Genomic DNA, 18337 nt, shown 5'->3' on the forward strand with positions numbered 1-18337 from the left:
AGGTAAGCAAACACTGGTTATGGTCCAGGAAGTGGTGGTGGTGGTTCCAATACAGGAACCGTGCCGGCCGTCATGCTCTCAAAAACGCGTTGCATGTTAATTGTGTTGGGGAACGTAGTAATTTCAAAAATTTCCTACGTACACGCAAGATCATGGTGATGACATAGCAACGAGAGGGGAGAGTGTTGTCCACGTACCCTCGTAGACCGTAAGAGGAAGCGTTAGAACAACGCGGTTGATGTAGTCGTACGTCTTCACGGCCCGACCGATCAAGCACCGAAACTACGGCACCTCCGAGTTCTAGCACACGTTCAGCTCGATGACGTCCCTCGAACTCCGATCCAGCCGAGTGTCGAGGGAGAGTTCCGTCAGCACGACGGCGTGGTGATGATCTTGATGTACTACCGACGCAGGGCTTCGCCTAAGCACCGCTACGATATTATCGAGGTGGATTATGGTGGAGGGGGGCACCGCACACGGCTAAGAGTTCCAAGGGATCAATTGTTGTTGTGTCTAGAGGTGCCCCCCTGCCCCCGTATATAAAGGAGCCAGGGGGGAGGGGGCGGCCGGCCTAGTAGGGGCGCGCCAAGGGGAGTCCTACTCCCACCGGGAGTAGGACTCCCTCCTTCCTTGTTGGAGTAGGAGAAGGGGGAAAGAGGGGGAGAGGAGGAAGGAAAAGGGGGCTGCACCCCTTGTCCAATTCGGACCAGAGGGGGGCTGCGCGCCTCCTTCCTTTCGGCCTCTCTCATCTATTCCCGTATGGCCCAATAAGGCCCATATGCTCCCCGGCGAATTCCCGTAACTCTCCGGTACTCCGAAAAATACCCGAATCACTCGGAACCTTTTCGAACTCCGAATATAGTCGTCCAATATATCGATCTTTACGTCTCGGCCATTTCGAGACTCCTTGTCATGTCCCCGATCTCATCTGGGACTCCGAACTCCTTCGGTACATCAAAACTCATAAACTCATAATATAACTGTCATCGAAACCTTAAGCGTGCGGACCCTACGGGTTCGAGAACTATGTAGACATGACCTAGAACTATTCTTGCTCAATAACCAATAGCGGAACCTGGATGCCCATATTGGCTCCTACATATTCTACGAAGATCTTTATCGGTCAAACCGCATAACAACATACTTTGTTCCCTTTGTCATCGGTATGTTACTTGCCCGAGATTCGATCGTCGGTATCCAATACCTAGTTCAATCCCGTTACCGGCAAGTCTCTTTACTCGTTCTATAACACATCATCTTATAACTAACTCATTAGTTACAATGCTTGCAAGGCTTAGGTGATGAGTATTACCGAGAGGGCCCAGAGATACCTCTCCGACAATCGGAGTGACAAAACCTAATCTCGAATTATGCCAACCCAACATGTACCTTCGGAAACACCTGTAGAGCACCTTTATAATCACCCAGTTACGTTGTGACGTTTGGTAGCACACAAAGTGTTCCTCTGGTAAACGGGAGTTGCATAATTCTCATAGTTACAGGAACATGTATAAGTCATGAAGAAAGCAATAGCAACATACTAAACGATCAAGTGCTAAGCTAACGGAATGGGTCAAGTCAATCACATCATTCTCCTAATGATGTGATCCCGTTAATCAAATGACAACTCTTTTGTCTATGGTTAGGAAACATAACCATCTTTGATAAACGAGCTAGTGAAGTAGAGGCATACTAGTGACACTATGTTTGTCTATGTATTCACACATATATTATGTTTCCGGTTAATACAATTCTAGGATGAATAATAAACATTTATCATGATATAAGAAAATAAATAATAACTTTATTATTGCCTCTAGGGCATATTTCCTTCAGTCTCCCACTTGCACTAGAGTCAATAATCTAGTTCACATCGCCATGTGATTTCGCACCAATATTCACATCTGTATGTGATTAATACCCATAGTTCACATTGTCATGTGATCAACACCCAAAGGGTTTACTAGAGTCAATAATCTAGTTCACATCGCTATGTGATTAACACCCAAATAGTACTAAGCTATGATCATGTTTTGCTCGTGAGAGAGGTTTAGTCAACGGGTCTGTCATATTATAGAGTCGTATGTATTTTGCAAATATTCTATGTCTACAATGCTTTGCACGGAGCTACTCTAGCTAATTGCTTCCACTTTCAATATGTATCCAGATGAGACTTAGAGTCATCTGGATCAATGTAAAAGTTTGCATCGATGTAACTTTTACGACGAACTCTTTCATCACCTTCATAATCGAGAAGCATCTCCTTATTCCACTAAGGATAATTTTGACCAATGTCCAGTGATCTACTCTTAGACCACTATTGTACTCTCTTGCCAAACCAGGGCAGAGTATACAATAGTTCTGGTCCATAGCATGGCATACTTTTATAGAACCTATGACTGATGCATAGGGAATGACTTTCATTCTCTTTCTATTTTCTGCTGTGGTCGGGATTTGAGTCTTACTCAATTTTATACCTTGCAACACAGGCAAGAACTCTTTCTTTGACTGTTCCATTTTGAACTACTTCAAAAAAATTATCAAGGTATGTACTCATTGAAAAACTTATCAAGCGTCTTGATCTATCTATATGGATCTTGATGCTCAATATGTAAGCAGCTTCACCAAGGTCTTTCTTTGATAAACTCTTATTCAAGTATCCTTTCATGCTATCCAGAATTTCCATATCATTTCCAATTAACAATATGTCATCCACATATAATATTAGAAATGTACAGAGCTCCCACTCACTTTCTTGTAAATACAGGCTTCTTAAAAAGTCTGTATAAAACCATATGCTTTGATCAACTCATCAAAACATATATTCCAACTCCGAGATGCTTGCACCAGTCCATAGATGGATCGCTGGAGCTTGCACAATTTGTTAGCACCTTTATGATTGACAAAACCTTCTGGTTGCATCATATACAACTCTTCTTTAAGAAAACCATTAAGGAATGCAGTTTTGTTTATCCATTTGCCAGATTTCATAAAATGCGGCAATTGCTAACATGATTCAGACAGACTTAAGCATAGATACGAGTGAAAAACTCTCATCGTAGTCAACATCTTGAACTTGTTGAAAACCTTTTGCGACAATTCTAGCTTTGTAGATAGTAACACTATCAGCGTATGTCTTCCTCTTGAAGATCCATTTAATCTCAATGTCTTGCCGATCATTGGGCAAGTCAATCAAAGTCCATACTTTGTTTTCATACATGGATCTTATCTCAGATCTCATGGCCTCAAGCCATTTTGCAGAATCTGGGCTCACCATCGCTTCTTCATAGTTCGTAGGTTCGTCATGGTCTAGTAACATAACTTCCAGAACAGGATTACCGTACCACTCTGGTGCGGATCTTATTCTGTAAGACCTACGAGGTTCTGTAGTAACTTAATCTGAAGTTTCATGATTATCATCATTAACTTCCTCACTAATTGGTGTAGTAGTCACAGGAATAGATTTCTGTGATGAACTAATTTCCAATAAGGGAGCAGGTACAGTTACCTCATCAAGTTCTACTTTCCTCTCACTCACTTCTTTCGAGAGAAACTTCTTCTCTAGAAAGGATCCATTCTTGGCAATGAATGTTTTGCCTTCGGATCTGTGATAGAAGGTGTACCCAACAGTTTCTTTTGGGTATTCTATGAAGACGCACTTCTCCGATTTGGGTTCGAGCTTATCAAGTTGAAAACCTTTTTCATATAAGCATCGCAACTCCAAACTTTAAGAAATGACAACTTTGGTTTCTTGCCAAACCACAGTTCATAAGGCGTCGTCTCAACGGATTTTGATGGTGCCCTATTTAACTTGAATGCGGCCATCTCTAAAGCATAACCCCAAAATGATAGCGGTAAATCAGTAAGAGACATCATAGATCGCACCATATCCAGTAAAGTACGATTACGACGTTCGGACACACCATTTCGTTGTGGTGTTCCAGGTGGCGTGAGTTGCGAAACTATTCCACATTGTTTCAAGTGTAGGCCAAACTCATAACTCAAATACTCTCCTCCACGATCAGATCGTAGAAACTTTATTTTCTTGTTACGATGATTTTCCACTTCACTTTGAAATTCTTTGAACTTTTCAAATGTTTCAGACTTGTGTTTCATCAAGTAGATATACCCATATCTGCTCAAATCATCTATGAAGGTCAGAAAATAATGATACTTGCCGCGAGCCTCAACACTCATCGGATCTCATACATGAGTATGTATTATTTCCAATAAGTCAGTTGCTCGCTCTACTGTTCCAGAGAACGGAGTCTTTAGTCATCTTGCCCATAAGGCATGGTTCGCAAGCATCAAGTGATTCATAATCAAGTGATTCCAAATCCCATCAGCATGGAGTTTCTTCATGAGCTTTACACCAATATGACCTAAACTGCAGTGCCACAAATAAGTTGCACTATCATTATTAACTTTGCATCTTTTGGTTTCAATATTATGAATATGTGTATCACTACGATCGAGATCCAACAAACTATTTTCATTGGGTGTATAACCATCGAAGGTCTTATTCATGTAAACAGAATAACAATTATTCTCTAACTTTAAATGAATAACCGTATCGCAATAAACACGATCAAATCATGTTCATGCTCAACGCAAATGCCAAATAACATTTATTTAGGTTTAACACTAATCCCGAAAGTATAGGGAGTGTGCGATGATGATCCTATCAATCTTGGAACTACTTCCAACATTCATCGTCACCTCACCCTCAACTAGTTTTTGTTTATTCTGCAACTCCCGTTTCGAGTTACTACTCTTAGCGACTGAACTAGTATCAAATACCAAGGGGTTGCTATAAACACTAGTAAAGTGCACATCAATAGCATGTATATCAAATATACCTATGTTCACTTTGCCATCCTTCTTATCCGCCAAATACTTGGGGTAGTTCCACTTCCAGTGACCAGTCCCTTTGCAGTAGAATCACTTAGTCTTAGGCTTAGGTCCAGACTCGGGCTTCTTCACTTGAGCAGCAACTTGCTTGTTGTTCTTCTTGAAGGTCCCCTTCTTCCCTTTGCCCTTTTTTCTTGAAACTAGTGATCTTGTCCACCATCAACACTTTGATGTTTTTCTTTGATTTCTACCTTCGCCGATTTTTGCATCGTGAAGAGCTTGGGAATTGTTTTCGTCATCCCTTGCATACTATAGTTCATCACGATGTTCTAGTAACTTAGTGATGGTGACTAGAGAATTCTGTCAATCACTATCTTATCTGGAAGATTAACTCCCACTTGATTCAAGTGATTGAAGTACCCAGACAATCTGAGCACATGCTCACTAGTTGAGCGATTCTCCTCCATCTTTTAGCTATAGAACTTGTTGGAGACTTCATATCTCTCAACTCGGGTATTTGCTTGAAATATTAACTTCAATTCATGGAACATCTCATATGGTCCATGACGTTCAAAACATCTTTGAAGTCCCGATTCTAAGCCATAAAGCATGGTGCACAAAACTATCAAGTAGTCATCATATTGAGCTAGCCAAACGTTCATAACGTCTGCGTCTGCTCCTGCAATAGGTTTGTCACCTAGCGGTGCATCAAGGACATAATTCTTCTGCGCAGAAATGAGGATAAACCTCAGATCACGGATCCAATCCGCATCATTGCTACTAACATTTTTCAACACAATTTTCTCTAGGAACGTATCAAAATAAACATATGAGAGCAACAACGCAAGCTATTGATCTACAACATAATTTGCAAAATACTACCAGGACTATGTTCATGATAAATTTAAGTTCAATTAATCATATTACTTAAGAACTCCCACTTAGAAAGACATCCCTATAATCCTCTAAGTGATCACGTGATCCAAATCAACTAAACCATAACCGATCATCACGTGAGATGGAGTAGTTTTCAATGGTGAACATCACTATGTTGATCATATCTACTATATGATTCACGCTCGACCTTTCGGTCTCCGTGTTCCGAGGCCATATCTGCATATGCTAGGCTCGTCAAGTTTAGCCTGAGTATTCTGCGTGTGCAAAACTGGCTTGCACCCATTGTAGATGGACGTAGAGCTTATCACACCCGATCATCACGTGGTGTCTGGGCACGACGAACTTTGGCAACGGTGCATACTCAGGGAGAACACTTCTTGATAATTAGTGAGAGATCATCTTAAAATGCTACCGTCAATCAAAGAAAGATAAGATGCATAAAGGATAAATATCACATGCAATCAATATAAGTGATATGATATGGCCATCATCATCTTGTGCTTGTGATCTCCATCTTTGAAGCATCGTCGTGATCACCATCGTCACCGGCGCGACACCTTGATCTCCATCGTAGCATCGTTGTCGTTACGCCATCTATTGCTTCTACGACTATCGCTACCACTTAGAGATAAAGTAAAGCAATTACAGGGCGTTTGCATTTCATACAATAAAGCGACAACCATATGGCTCCAGCCAGTTGCCGATAACTTCGGTTACAAAACATGATCATCTCATACAATAAATATAGCATCACGTCTTGACCATATCACATCACAACGTGCCCTGCAAAAACAAGTTAGACGTCCTCTACTTTGTTGTTGCAAATTTTACGTGGCTGCTACGGGCTTTAGCAAGAACCGTTCTTACCTACGCATCAAAACCACAACGATAGTTCGTCAAGTTAGTGCTGTTTTAACCTTCGCAAGGACGGGGCGTAGCCACACTCGATTCAGCTAAAGTGAGAGAGACAGACACCCGCCAGCCACCTTTAAGAACGAGTGCTCGCAACGGTGAAACCAGTCTCGCGTAAGCGTATGCGTAATGTCGGTCCGGGCCACTTCATCTCACAATACCGCCGAACCAAAGTATGACATGCTGGTAAGCAGTATGACTTGTATCGCCCACAACTCACTTGTGTTCTACTCGTGCATATAACATCAACGCATAAAACCTAGGCTCTGATACCACTATTGGGGAACGTAGTAATTTCAAAAATTTCCTACATACACGCAAGATCATGGTGATGACATAGCAACGAGAGGGGAGAGTGTTGTCCATGTACCCTCGTAGACCGTAAGAGGAAGCGTTAGAACAACGCGGTTGATGTAGTCGTACGTCTTCACGGCCCGACCGATCAAGCACCGAAACTACGGCACCTCCGAGTTCTAGCACACGTTCAGCTCGATGACGTCCCTCGAACTCCGATCCAGCCGAGTGTCGAGGGAGAGTTCCGTCAGCACGACGGCGTGGTGATGATCTTGATGTACTACCGACGCAGGGCTTCGCCTAAGCACCGCTACGATATTATCGAGGTGGATTATGGTGGAGGGGGGCACCGCACACGGCTAAGAGATCCAAGGGATCAATTGTTGTTGTGTCTAGAGGTGCCCCCCTGCCCCCGTATATAAAGGAGCCAGGGGGGAGGGGGCGGCCGGCCTAGTAGGGGCGCGCCAAGGGGAGTCCTACTCCCACCGGGAGTAGGACTCCCTCCTTCCTTGTTGGAGTAGGAGAAGGGGGAAAGAGGGGGAGAGGAGGAAGGAAAAGGGGGCTGCACCCCTTGTCCAATTCGGACCAGAGGGGGGCTGCGCGCCTCCTTCCTTTCGGCCTCTCTCATCTATTCCCGTATGGCCCAATAAGGCCCATATGCTCCCCGGCGAATTCCCGTAACTCTCCGGTACTCCGAAAAATACCCGAATCACTCGGAACCTTTTCGAACTCCGAATATAGTCGTCCAATATATCGATCTTTACGTCTCGGCCATTTCGAGACTCCTTGTCATGTCCCCGATCTCATCTGGGACTCCGAACTCCTTCGGTACATCAAAACTCATAAACTCATAATATAACTGTCATCGAAACCTTAAGCGTGCGGACCCTACGGGTTCGAGAACTATGTAGACATGACCTAGAACTATTCTTGCTCAATAACCAATAGCGGAACCTGGATGCCCATATTGGCTCCTACATATTCTATGAAGATCTTTATCGGTCAAACCGCATAACAACATACTTTGTTCCCTTTGTCATCGGTATGTTACTTGCCCGAGATTCGATCGTCGGTATCCAATACCTAGTTCAATCTCGTTACCGGCAAGTCTCTTTACTCGTTCTGTAACACATCATCTTATAACTAACTCATTAGTTACAATGCTTGCAAGGCTTAGGTGATGAGTATTACCGAGAGGGCCCAGAGATACCTCTCCGACAATCGGAGTGACAAAACCTAATCTCGAATTATGCCAACCCAATATGTACCTTCGGAAACACCTGTAGAGCACCTTTATAATCACCCAGTTACGTTGTGACGTTTGGTAGCACACAAAGTGTTCCTCCGGTAAACGGGAGTTGCATAATTCTCATAGTTACAGGAACATGTATAAGTCATGAAGAAAGCAATAGCAACATACTAAACGATCAAGTGCTAAGCTAACGGAATGGGTCAAGTAAATCACATCATTCTCCTAATGATGTGATCCCGTTAATCAAATGACAACTCTTTTGTCCATGGTTAGGAAACATAACCATCTTTGATAAACGAGCTAGTCAAGTAGAGGCATACTAGTGACACTATGTTTGTCTATGTATTCACACATGTATTATGTTTCCGGTTAATACAATTCTAGCATGAATAATAAACATTTATCATGATATAAGGAAATAAATAATAACTTTATTATTGCCTTTAGGGCATATTTCCTTCAAATTGACCAAGCAAACACGAATGTCAGAAGAAATGAAAGTGCAAATATGCAAGTGAAATGAAAGGGGCTAAACTAACTATCATCATGCGACTGTTGTGTTCCTGGACTGCTGCAACTCTCGCGCTCCACGCCAAGGTCTCCTGGCATGTGTACTCCATGTAGGCCTACAATATGACATGATGGAACTCATAAAACTGTTGGAAATATGCCCTAGAGGCAGTAATAAAGTGGTTATTATTATATTTCCATAATCATGAAAGAGGTTTATTATTCATGCTATAATTGTATTGATAGGAAACTTAAGGACATGTGTGAATACATAAACAAATACCAAGTCCCTAGTAAGCCTCTACTAGACTAGCTCGTTGATCAAAAGATGGTTAACGTTTCCTGACTATAGACATGAGTTGTCGTTTGATAACGGGAGCACATCATTAGGAGAATGATGTGATGGACAAGACCCATCCCTCAGCATAGCATATGATCGTTCAGTTTATTGCTACTGATTTCTTAATGTCAAGTACATGTTCCTTCGACCATGAGATCATGCAACTCCCATACTCTAGAGGTATGCCTTGTATGTATCAAACGTCACGTCGTAACTGTTTGATCATAAAGGTGCTCTACAGGTATCTTCGAAGGTGTCTGTTGAGTTGGCGTGAATCGAGATTAGGATTTGTCACTCCGTATGAAGGAGAGGTATCTCTAGGCCCTCTCGGTAATACAACATCACAATAAGCTTGCAAGCAAAGTGACTAAGGAGTTAGTTACACGATGATGTATTACGGAACGAGTAAATGGACTTACCGGTAACGAGATTGAAGTGTATATGGAGATACCAACAATTGAATCTCGGGCAAGTAATATACCGACGGACAAAGGAAACTACGTATGTGCATCTAGGTCCCTCTATTGGTTATTGACAAGAGAAGCATCTCGATCATGTCTACATCATTATCGAAACCGTTGGGTCCGCACGCTTGACGTTCATTGATGATATAGTATTATATGAGTTATGTATGTTGGTGACCGGATGTTGTTCGGAGTCCTGGATGAGATCATAGACATGACGAGAAGCTCTGGAATGGTCCGGAGGTAAATATTGGTATATAGGATGATAGTGTTTGGTCTGCAGAAGATTTCCTGAATTCATTGAAAGGGTTTCAGATGTTTTCGAAAATGTTCTATTGCGAGGACACTTTGGTTGGGCCAAGGGGTAAAGCCCACGAGGCTTTAGGTCGGTGCACAAAGAAGTTGTATGGAAGGCCGGGGCTAGACGCCAGGGTTCATGGCGTCTACCCCTATGCCGGAGTCCGTGGCGTCTACGAAAAAATGCCGGGAATAGTGGCGTTTAGCCCTAGAGTCCAAGATGGACTCTTCCTTGTGTTCCAAACCAATTTTGGGGAGGCCCTCTCTCCAAGTAATGACCAAAGGGCTCAACATATAAATAGAGGAGCAGGGCTAGCCCCTGGAACACACCACGATTCACCAAGCCGTATGTTCGGCACCTCCTCTCCCTCTAGTTCATCCTCCACTCTAATCCATTGTGCTTCACGAAGCCCTGCCGAAATAGTTTCACCACCACCGTCACCACGCCTCGTACTGCCGGAAGTCATCTACTACTTCGCCACTCTTGCTGGATCGAGAAGGCGAGAAAGTCATTGAGCTGAACGTGAGCTGAACGTGGAGGTGTCGTGTGTTCGGTGCTTGATCAGAACAGATCATGAAGTTGTACGACTACATCAACTGCGTTGATAAATGCTTCCGCGTAGTGATCTACAAGGGTATTTAGATGCTCTCCCCCTCTCGTAGCTATGCATCTCAATGGATAGATCTTGTGGGTGCGTAGACTTCTTTTTTGTTTTCCATGCAACGTTTCCCAACAGTGGCACCATGAGCCAGGTCTATGTGTAGATGATATGCACGAGTAGAACCAAAATGAGTTGTGGGCGTTCATATTGCTTACCACCAATGTCCTAGTTTTATTCGGCGGTATTGTGGGATGAAGTGGCTCGGACCAACCTTACATGTCCACGTACATGAGATCGGTTCCACCGACGAATATGCATTTTTGTTTTCCATAACGGTGGCTGGCGGGTGTCCGTTTCACCCACTTTAGTTGAATCTAATTTGACTACGACGGTCCTTGCAGAATTTTAAATTGAAACTTGATAGTCACCGTAGTGGTTTTGCGTCGGTAAGAACGGTTCTTGCTAGTTTTCCATAGCAGACACGTAAAACTTGCAACAACAATGTAGATGACGTCTAACTTGGTTTTGTAGGACATGTTGTGATGTGATATGGTCAAGATGTGATATGATATATGTTGATGTATGAGATGATCCTGTTTTGTAATAAGTTCATGACTCATATGTCGATGAGTATGATAATCGGTAGCAGCCTTAGGGTTGTCTTTATATATTGTATGACCTGCATGTCAATCACTAAGCTCCATGTAATTGCTTTACATTATCGCTATGCCTTAGAAATAGTTGTAGAAGCAACAGTATGCGAGACGACCCTGACGGAATGATGGAGATCAAGGTGTCGCACCGGTGACGATGGAGATCATGCCGTTGCTTTGGAGATGGAGATCAAAAGCACAAGATGATTATGGCCATATCATGTCACATATTTTGATTGTATGTGATGTTTATCCTTTATGCATCTTATTTTGTTAGAATGATGGTAGCATTATAAGATGATCCCTTCACTTAATTTCAAGATAAAATTGTTCTCCCTGAGTATGCACCGTTGCTAAAGTTTATCGTTTTGAAGCTCCTCGTGATGATCGGGTGTGATAGATTCTACATTGACATACAACGAGTGTAAGGCAGTTTTGCACATGCAGAATACTTGGGATAAACTTGACGAGCCTAGCATGTACCGACATGGTCTCGGAACACTGGAGACCGAAAGGTCGAACATGAGTCATATAGTAGATATGATCAACATGGAGATGTTCACCATTGAAGACTATCCCATCTCACGTGATGATCGAATATGGGTTGGTTGATTTGGATCATGTATCACTTAGACAACTTGAGGGATGTTGATTTAAGTGGGAGTTCATTAGTAATTTTATTATTTGAACTAAAATTTATCATGCACTTAGTCTTAATAGTTTTTGCAAATCTATGTTGTAGATCAATGGCCCGAGCTAGTGTTTCCTTGAATTTTAATGTGTTCCTAGAGAAAGCTAAGTTAAAAGATGATGGTAGCAACTACACATACTAGATCTGTAACTTGAGGATTATCCTCATTGCTGCACAGAAGAATTATGTCCTTGATGCACCGCTAGGTGACAGACCTCCTGTAGGAGCTGATGCAGACGTTGTGAACGTCTTGCAGGATCGATCTGATGACTACTCGATAGTTTAGTGTGCCATGCTTTATGGCTTGGAACCAAGACTTCAAAAGTGTTTTGAACGGATCAGAGCATATGAGATGTTCCAAGAGCTGAAGTAGATATTTCAAGCTAATGCCTGGGTTGAGAGATATGAAGTCTCCAACAAGTTCTTTAGCTGTAAGAAGGAGAAGAACAGTTCTGTCAGTGAAAACATATTAAGAATGTCTGGGTACCACAACCACTTGACTCAGTTGGGAATTGATCTCCCACTTGAGAGTGTTATTGATAGAGTTCTTCAGTCACTATCACCAAGCTACAAATGCTTCATGATGAACTATAATATGGAAGGGATGACGAAAACGATTCCTGAGCTCTTCGCGATGCTGAAATCGATGGAGGTACAAATCAAGAAAGATACTCAAGTGTTGATGGTTGACAAGACCACCAGTTTCAAGAAAAAGGGCAAGGAAAAGAAATGGAACTTCAAGAAGACCGGCAAGAAAGTTGATGCTCCTATGAAGAAGCCCAAAGCTGGACCCAAGCCTGAAACTGAGTGCTTCTACTGCAAGGGAAATAGTCACTGGAAGCGGAACTGCCCCAAGTACTTGGAAGATAAGAAAGATGGCAAAGTGAATAAAAGGTATATTTGATATAGATGTTATTGATGTGTTCCTTACAAATGCTCATAGTAGCGTCTGGGTATTTGATATTGGTTTGGTTGCTCATATTTGTAACTCGAAATAGGAGTTACAAAATAAATGAAGATTGGCTAAGACGAGGTGATGATGCGCGTCGGAAATGGTTCCAAGGTTGACGTGATCGCCGTTGGCACGCTACCTCTACATTTACCTTTAGGATTATTTTTAGACCTCAATTGTTATTTGGTGCCAGCGTTGAGCATGAACATTATATCTGGATCTTGTTCATTGCTAGAAGGTTTTTCGTTTAAGTAATGGTTGTTCTATTTATATGAGTAACATCTTTTATCATCATGCACCCTTAGTGAATGGTCTATTGTTGTTGAATCTCGATCGTAGTGATACGCATATTCATAATATTGACACCAAAAGATGTAAAGTTTATATTGATAGTGCAAGATACTTGTGGCACTGCCGTTTAGGTAGTATTGGTGTAAAGCGCATGAAGAAACTCCATGTGAATGGACTTTTAGAATCACTTGAATATGAATCATTTGACACTTGCGAATACTTTTGCCTCATTGGTAAGTTGACTAAAACTCTGTTCTCTGGAACAATGGAGCGAGCTCATGACTTATTGGAAATAATACATGCTGATGTATGCGGTTCGATGAGTGTTGAAGCACGCGGTGGGTATCGTTATTTTCTAACCTTCACAGATTATTTGAGTAGGTATTCGTATATCTACTTAATGAAACACAAGTCTGAAACATTTGAAAAGTTCAAAGAATTTCAGAGTGTAGTGGAGAATCATCGTAACAAGAAAATAAAGTTTCTACGATCTGATCGTGGAGATGAATATTTGACTTACAAGTTTGGCCTTCATTTAAGACAATATGGAATTGTTTCACAAGTCACGCCACCTATAACACCACATCGTAATGGTGTGTCCGAATGTTGTAACTGTACTTTATTACATATGATGCATTCTATGATGTCTCTTACCGATTTGCTTTATTATTTGGGGTTATGCATTAGAGCAGCCGCATTCACGTTAAATAGGGAACCATCTAAATTCGTTGAGACAACACCGTACGACCTATGGTTTGGCATGAAACCTAAGCTGTCGTTTCTTAAAGTTTGGGGATGCGACGCTTATGTCGAAAGGCTTCAGCCAGATAAGCTCGAAACCAAAGCGAAGAAGTGCGTCTTCATAGGATAACCTAAAGAATCTATTGGGCATACCTTCTACCATAGATCTGAAGGCAAGATCTTTGTTACTAAAAATGGGTCATTTCTAGAGAAGGAGTTTCTCTCGAAAAAAGTGAGTGTGAGGAAAGTAGAACTTGATGAGGTAACTGTACCTTCTCTCAAATCGGAAATTAACACATCAGAGAAAACCGTTCTCGTGATGCCTACACCAACAAGAGAGGAAGCAAGTGATGATCATGAAACTTCAGTCAAGTTACTACTGAACTTTGTAGGTCGACCAGAACAAGTACCGCACGAGAGTGGTACGGTAATCCTATCATGAAAATCATGTTCTTAGACAACGGTGAACCTATGAACTATGAAGAAGCTATGATGAGCCCAGACTCCGACCAATGGCTTGAGGCCATGAAATCTGTGATAGGATCCATGTATGAGAACAAAGTGTGGACTTTGGTGGACTTGCCCGATGATCGGCAAACCATTGAAAATAAATGGATCTTTAAGAGGAACAGAGACGCTGCTGGTAATATGACTGTCTACAAAGCTCGACTTGTCGCAAAAGGTTTTAGAAAAGTTCAAGGGTTTGACTACGAGGAGACTTTCTCACCCGTAGCGATGCTTAAGTATGTCAGAATCATGTTAGCAATTACCGCATGTCATGATTAATTATGAAATCTGGCAAATGGATGTCAAACTGCATTCCTTAACAGGTTTCTGAAGGAAGAGATGTATATGATGCAACTAGAAGGTTTTGTCAATCCTAAGGATGCTAACAAAGTGTGCAAGCTCCAGTGATCCATCTATGGACTGGTGCAAACATTTCGGAGTTAAAGTATACGCTTTGATGGGCTTAACAAAACATTTGGTTTTATACATACTTACAGTGAAGCCTATATTTACAAGAAAGTGAGTGGGGGTCTGTAGCATTTCTGTATTATATGTGGATGACATATTGCTGATTGGAAATGATATAGAATTTCTCGATATTAGAGAAGAATATTTGAATAAGAATTATTCAATGAAAGACCTCAGCGAAGCTGCTTACATATTGGGCATCAAGATCTATAGGGATAGATCATGACGCTTAGTACGACTTTCACAAAGCACATACCTTGACAAAGTTCTGAAAAAGTTGAAAATGGACCAGTCAAAGAAAGGGTTCTTCCCTGTGTTGCAAGGTGTGAAATTGAGTAAGACTAAGTGTCCAACCACGGCAGAAGATAGAGAGAGAATGAAAGTCATTTCCTATGCCTCAGCCATAGGTTCTATAATGTATGACATATATGTTGTGTACCAGACCTGATGTGTGCCTTGCCATAAGTTTGGCAGGGAGGTACCAAAGTAATCCGAGAGTGGATCACTGGACAGTGGTCAAGAATATCCGGAAGTACCTGAAAAGGACCAAGGATATATTTCATGTTCATGCAGGTGACGAAGAGCTCGACGTAAAGGGTTACGTCAATGCTGTTTCGTCACAGATCCGGATGTCTCTAAGTCACAAACCAGATACGTATTTATATTGAATGGTGGAGCTGTCAGTTAGTGCCGTTCTAAGCAGAGAGTTGTGGCAGGATCTACATATGAAGTGGAGTACATAGCTGCTTCATAAGCAGCGCATGAAGGAGCTCATATCCGATCTGGGTGTAATACCCGGTGCACCGGGTCCAGTGACATTCTTTTATGACTATACTGGAGCAATTGCCATAGCTAAGGAGCCTAGGTTTCACAAGAGAACCAAACACATTAAGAGACGCTTCAACTCGGTTCGTGATTATGTCATGGATGGATACATAGAATTTTGCAAAGTACATACAGATCTGAATGTGGAAGACCCATTGACTAAACCTCTTCCACGAGCAAAACATGATCAACACCAAGACTCCATGGGTAAAAGTTTTTACATAACATATTCACATGTGCAAAACAACATATTAAGTTGTCACGTTATCACGTGTATGTCCATAAGCGTATACAATTAAGGTATACATATTCTCAAAAAAGGTATACATATATATGTGCGAGGGAGATGTAGTCCAAAAAAATATAGACACGTAGTAGTCATATGGATGTAACCGGACTGCAAAGAAAATAGGACTCTTTTTTCCTTGAGCATCCAAATAGGACTCTTTCTACGTCAAGAAGGCCAGGTGCCTCTTTCCATGGCTTACCCTGGCGGCTAGGGTTTCAATTTTCTCACGATGTACAAACATTGGCTCACGCACAGTTCTCGACGACTAACAAGTACTCCCTCAGTCCGAAAATACTCGTCGGAGAAATGCATAAAAATGGATGTATCTAAAACTAAAATATGTCTAGATACATCCATTCCTCCGACAAGTATTTCCGGATGGAGGGAGTAGGAGCCAGCTTTGGTGCCAGCGAAAACTGCTGAAGATCTCAAAGAAGCAGGACTCGGGGTGGTGACCATCAAGTACGACACCAAGGAGTACTATGTGGGCGGTGCCTCCTCAACATCCTGCTCATGGACGACGGCGCGGACGGCGAGACCAGGCACATGATATTCAGCACCAAAGCTCCACATCATGGCTGATATGTTAGATCATGGACAACCGAGGTCAACCTTGGTGACTGGGTTCATGACGATGGTTCTGTTTGCAGGGGAGAAGAAGTCGATCAAGGTGATCATGGGGACATGGATGGCTTGGACAAGAATGAGAGGTTGCACAAGCTGCGCCTCTACTTCGTCGCTAGAGCTAGTCTGCTAGACTTTGTAGATGCAAGGTGTGGCCACCAGCTCCCTATCTACGCGGCCGTTTTCTGCATGTCAACCGTTGACGTCTCTCCACCATCTGCCTTGCGCTTGCCCTCTCACAGTAGTACTGCTTCTAGGCGATGATGCATTGATGGAACTATGTTGCCAGCGGCAACAACGTCTAGACACATCTGCCAACTAGGTCACCATGGGCAATGAAGAATACGATGTGCGATGGCTGTCGTGCTGTAGGTCCTGATGCATCTATGCTCCATCCAGTATCAGGCTTGGTCATCCTTTACTTACATACCTTTATCCCATATAGTTCTAATAGGTTTTAAGGATGGAATTACTAGATACTAGAACTAATGGATTCATCGTGGGGGGAGTTGGATTCTGGATTAGTGTGCCCAGATTGTATAGAACTTAATGTTGGACAGAACATACATACACCAGCATGTACGGTTCATAAGCTAGCTAATTGTTTTCCTCACATCTTTTTGCAATTCGAGCTAGCCAATCTGCCAATTCATCCTCCAGTCATGTTCTCTATATACCCACGTTAATGTTATTTTCACACCCATAGTAAATTATTTGCACAACCATTATAACAACTAGTTGATACCCCGCGCGTTGCTGCGGGACTTTGTGCTTTGAATGAGCGGATTCAAAGATATATTGTAGCTGTGTGAATGAATGGAAAATACAGCTAGAATGTCTCCTCATAATTCACTCTGTCCGAGAACAAATATACTCCTATATTCGTCTTTCTGTGAAAATCATGTATCATGGTAAGTGGTAACCCTGCAGTATCACTTATAAGACCAGTAAAGATGTATAGAGATAAGAGAGAAAATGTGTTGATTAATGTCACAAAGCAAATTTACAATCGCCAGACCGGAGCATGCTCCAAATTTGGCTCCGCCCCTGATCTTCATAGCCAGACAATATCACCACCATGGTTATGTAATCAAAAAATTTACCATGGTGTTTAAGGCACTTGCAGTTTCCCTATGTACTGTATAATCAATAACTGAACCAACATGTGTAGTCTTTAAATTACTATGAAAACTTCAATCTTGACTTAAAATTAACTACCACTGGAGATGATCCTAGAAATGAACTGAACGAAGTAGTTTTACCAAACTATTTATCAAAAAGGTACTACTTGTTAAGGACCAAATATCAAGAGATCCAACATTTCAAATAGCTAGAATAATCAATCGCTAAGCAAATAGGAAAAAGATCGCAGTGGTGGTGAAGTGGGAGCTTCTGAAACCCTCCTGTAAGCGGAAAGCAACGACCTATGATGCGACGGTGGCATCCCTCGGAACTCACCGGTCACCAGATGCTTCACATCCCACCGTTTATCTTTGTACCACTGCCTACACACATCCCTTGAAGGAAAGCTCAGGTCCAGCCGGCGGCAGATGCCGATGTATCGCAGGTGAGGCGCAAGACAGAGGTACCATGTGGTGCAGATCTTGATGGACTGGGCGATTCCAAGCAGGGTCAGGTAGGAGAAGGCGGGCGACGCCAGAGGCGGTTGAATATTTGAAGATTTTTTATGCAACAACTCATGCTCACGATAGAAGATCAAAGGAACTTGACAAAAGCCTTGCTCAAAAGAAAAGAAGAGCTTGGCCAGAGAAGAAACGGGACACTGTCGTGGTCTCCTCCAGTTCATTTTCTACAGATCAAGGAGGAAGATGCAGTCTGGTTGATGGTGAAGGGTGGGGCAAGAGACACATGTGTCG

The sequence above is a fragment of the Triticum dicoccoides genome, chromosome 1B, assembly GCF_002162155.2.
Source record: "Triticum dicoccoides isolate Atlit2015 ecotype Zavitan chromosome 1B, WEW_v2.0, whole genome shotgun sequence".
In the NCBI taxonomy this organism is placed as follows: Eukaryota; Viridiplantae; Streptophyta; class Magnoliopsida; order Poales; family Poaceae; genus Triticum; species Triticum dicoccoides.